This window comes from Spermophilus citellus (assembly GCF_964194105.1).
Source record: "Spermophilus citellus genome assembly, chromosome: 8".
Lineage (NCBI taxonomy): Eukaryota > Metazoa > Chordata > Mammalia > Rodentia > Sciuridae > Spermophilus > Spermophilus citellus.
In genome coordinates, this window is record NC_138189.1 from 122,762,369 (window position 1) to 122,767,477 (window position 5,109).

The window sequence follows — 5,109 nt, forward strand, 5'->3', positions numbered from 1 at the left end:
GGCCAGTGGAACGTCCCAGCGTGAAGGGCTTTCTGTCATAGGAAGAAGCTCTTACTGTACTTCAGTGTGTGGACTTTGAAAGCAGCACAGAGAAGTCAGGTGGTAAACACATGCTGATCCCATTCAGAAAACAGGGTCCTTACTTTCAGCATAAGCTTTATGTCAAGAAAGAATGCAAGGTCCTTAAAGAAGAACAGGCTCTTACTGAAATAGTGTTGAGTCTTACAAAAATAGTTCAGTGGAAATACTTTCTAGTTGTTCTTAGCAAAAAAGGGAGTAGTCTTGACCTTTGCAGATGACCAACAACCCAAACACCAAATTTCATTTTTAGACACAGCCCTTGGACTGTAATATTCGTTATGGGTTTATTACATATAAATAAATGAAAAATTTGCATATTAATTGGGTAAGCCAACGTGATGATTTGATAGATTTTTTATTTTGTAATCAGGTTAAACTATCTTCTCAAATATTTATAATTTTTGTTGAAACCTTCAGAATATTTTCATCTGTTTTTTTTTAAATGTATCCTACATTATTGTTACCTATAATCACCTTATGTGCAACAGCATACCAAAAATTCTTGCTCTTTTCTAATTGTAGCTCAGTACCCATTGATTGACACTTCCCAGGATCTCCCTCCCTGTTACTCTGCCCAGCCCCTGGTAGCCACTATTCTACCCTTTTCTTTCATGATATTGACAGTTTGAGATTCCACATGTGAGTGAGATCATGCCTGGCTTATTTCACTTAACACAATATTCTCCTGTTCCATCTGTGATTACTTACCAGCCATCACCTATTGCAGCTGAGACTCCATAGTGAATAAGCACAAGTTTTCTGCCAACACAAATTCTCCCAGTTCTCAACCTACTACAAGCACTGGAGGACTTCAAGAGGAAATGATTATTATTTATGTAGTTATCAAACCAATATAAATCAGTTCACAAAAATCTTGAATAGCACATGCAATGTAGAATTTAATATATGAGAGATGCTGTTCTAAATGTTTACACACACGAACTCATTTAATCTTACAATAATCTGTGAGTTAGGTTCTATTAATATCTATTTTTAACTTGTGAGGAAAATGAAACAGAGAGTTTAGATAACTTGCTAAAATCACCCAGCTAGCAAGTGTCAGAGTTTGGATTCAGTGCTCTTCTGTTGGTCTACTCTTGCTTTATATTTTGAGCTTTACTATAGGCTAGTGCTGCCGTTATAGTTAATTGTAATGTAGAGCATTTAAATTCAAATAATTTTAATACAATAAGCCTCTGTCATTCATTATCTGAAACAGATGTACATATTAGAGAAAAGATAGAAAAATATCTGAATGATAAGAAGATAGGAATGAGAAAGAAAGTGCTATGGGTTATGCCCTTATATGGGTTTATATGTTATACCATAATAGTAAAGTATCTTTGGTTACATTAATTATACATATTTTTTAAAGAATTTTTAATATTTATTTCTTAGTTTTTCGGCAGACACAACATCTTTGTTTGTACGTGGTGCTGAGGATCGAACCTGGGCCACACGTGTGCCAGGCAAGCGCACACATCCCCAGCCCCATTAATTATATTTTTTAAATGAAAAATAATAACTACTCATTGTAGAGAATTTAGAAATATAGAAAAGCAAAACAGACATTGCTTTGTTCCTAAATGAGTCTTTAAAAAGTCTCTGTAAAATAAGTGATTATAGAGGTCGCATAGTTTAAATCCACAATTCTGTTAGTAAAGAAGGTTCCAGTGTACGATTGGGCACTTTTCTAGGTCAGGGACAAAGTAAACCCATATTTGATCTATTCTCAAAAGAGAACATCTAATTTTTTTCTTTATTTTTCCAAGTCAGAGACACATAAGTATGTTATAATGATTATAAATCAAATTTGTTTGCTATGTGTTGATTCCATTACTATAAAAATATATCTCAGTTTGAATAAATGAATTTCTAAACCTTACATTCAAAAGCAATTCTCCATCCCATTTTTTAAAGTAAAGAGAATTCTCTTCATGCTCTTCCTGGACACTAGTGTTATTTGGAACATGATATTTACCTGAGCAGGCAAGGTAGTATGGGAGTTCTGTAGCATGTCCAAAAGGGTAGTCTGGAAAAGCCTAGGCTGATGTCCAATAATTCTATAAATATGACATCAAGGGAATAGTCCAGCACTCTCCAAATTAGTGACCATTTATTTTAATGATAAAACCATCTCAATGGAAGAAAGTGATTATTTATTCTTTGTAATATTATGATGTAATTTTCAATTACTGCACTCCATATCAGCTCCTGAGCAAGTGAGATAAATGGGTTAAATCATAGATACTTTTGATTCCTAAGGCATCTCCCCCTAAAGCTTTATGTTCATTTATTTCAGCAGCACTTAATGCCACAGTACATGATTTATTTGGTATGATTCCAATGCATTGTTGGAGAAAATAAATAATAATTCTCTATATACAATTATCTGTGAGATTATACCATTGACAGGGGAATTACCCATTTAAAGATGGATGGCAAATGTTGCTCATCACCAGAGAATGTCTGAAACATTGTCTTGTCTGTAAATGAGTCTTTAAAGAGGACTTCTGTAAAATCAGTGATTATAGAGGTCATATAGTTTAAATCCAAAATCCTGCTAGCAAAGCAAGGTTCCAGTATATGACAGGGCACTTTTCTAGGTCAATGACAGAATAAACTAAAATGATGGCAAGAGAAGAAAAAACAATCCTTGCAAAAGCTACCATCACTACCACCACTTCCACCACCAACAATAACAGCAACAAAAAAATCCTGTTGCAACAGAGAGCAGATGACTTTGAAGGGAAAAGGCAAAGGAGAAATAAAGGAGGTTGCTAGGAGCCACAAGCATATATACGATGTATGGCACCTTTGGTTGTAAAGTGACGCCAGCTAGCCACTGAGATGATTATGTTAAAATTTACATTCATATGCAAACTGGACTCCCGCTGTTCACCTTGGCCTGCTACCGGACTCAAGTTACGGGACTTTACGGGACTGCTGGAGAGTTCCCATTGGTTGGGGAAGGATAGTAGGAGGGAATTCCGGAGGAGGTGGGAGGAGACGGGGGGGTTCCGGTCGGCGCGCGGTTCCGGTCGGACACCCTCGTGGGAGGACCGGTTTTTGACTTGCTGGCGCTGAGAGTGTTAGCGGCTTTTTCAAAATAAAGTTTTGTTCCTGCTTGATTGGCTCGTATGACGGGTAAGAACCATATGTTAAATTGGACAACCTACCAGGCACGGTCCCTAGCCACATTGCTTGTTGCTTAATTAAACAGAAGGGGGCAGATGCTAGGAGCCACAAGCATATATACGATGTATGGCACCTTTGGTTGTAAAGTGACGCCAGCTAGCCACTGAGATGATTATGTTAAAATTTACATTCATATGCAAACTGGACTCCCGCTGTTCACCTTGGCCTGCTACCGGACTCAAGTTACGGGACTTTACGGGACTGCTGGAGAGTTCCCATTGGTTGGGGAAGGATAGTAGGAGGGAATTCCGGAGGAGGTGGGAGGAGACGGGGGGGTTCCGGTCGGCGCGCGGTTCCGGTCGGACACCCTCGTGGGAGGACCGGTTTTTGACTTGCTGGCGCTGAGAGTGTTAGCGGCTTTTTCAAAATAAAGTTTTGTTCCTGCTTGATTGGCTCGTGATTCTGTGCCCAGCCAAGACTGCGGCAGGAGGTAAATGCAAAGAAGTACTTATGGTGAGGATTATGTAGAAATTCTATGCAGAGAATAGAATTTTATTCTATTCTGTTCTTAATTGAATAAATTGTTCTGTCCTGGCTCAAAGGGCTGAAGGCTGCATTTCAGGTATTTTCATTAGAGATGTGCAACTTTGAAATGTGACATTTTTTTTACTTTCTTCTCCTGAAACAAAATAACAGAATAATAACAAACTCCATTTACCTATTAAAGCTTTTATCAGAATGAAATTGTATTTATTTGATAATGTTCTAAAATTGTTGTAAGTATAGTAATGAGATTTTTACTTTTATTTGTTTTATGATAAATATATTTTTGTGATGTTCTGATTTCTATCCTTTATATCTTCTTATGATTGGTACATTTGTTTTGAATGTAAAAAAACAGCTATTTACCAGTATGAGATAGAAAGTCTCATAATAGTAAACAATTACTAATTGATTACTATCTATCTGTTCAGCAATAATCTAAGAGGCTAATGTGAATCTTATCATTTAACACTTATGGAAGTTCTTTGCATTAGATGATGTGCCATTTTTCATTGAGGAAACCAAGTAGCATAGAGGATGAGTAACTTGCTCAGTAGTGGTGCCATGATTTACAACCCAGGCCAGTGCTTCCAAAAGTTTTCCTTTGAGAAATCACATTAAGTGAAAGAAAAACAAGCCCAGAATGTGCTGCATTTTTTTTTCAAGTGTACTTTATAATTTTGATTTAATGTTTCCAGCATTGACTCAATTAATGTTTACCAAGTACCTTCTAAGTTCAAGGTCCCATGTTGGGCTGGTGCTATAATGATGAATGATATGTGGGGTTACCTGCTTTACAGGATGTATAATCTACAGAGAAGATGAAATACAAATTATTTGTTAGTTTCCCATGTGTTGTCAAAACAGGTCTGGGCACTCTTGGTCCATTTTAATTTGTACAATATACTCATTATTATAACAATGTTATAAAAATCTATATACATTGGGTTTCTGAGGCTTTTATTCTGACCTTTGCTTTGCTAAAAATGTTAACTGTGCTGTTAGGCATGTTGCAACTAACTGCTTTTTACATTAAGTATCCCATCTATCAAACGTTGATAATACCTACCACAGATGTGGGAATACATGATGACATCATATTTTGGTAAAGTTCTCAGCTCTGTGGTAGGGCAGGGAAGACAGACACAAACTCCCTTTGTCCATCTTGAATAATTACTAGGTAGTGAAGACAAATCCTTGGTCTCAAGTTAATAAGGGGAAGCTAACTGAATATCTAGTTTGAAAGGGTGCAGGTTTAAGAAGATAGAGGGGGATCAGAAAAGCAAGCACATTGTGAAATAGAATCCTACTCTGGAGGACTTGCTTTTTTCTAAGGATGTTGCAATA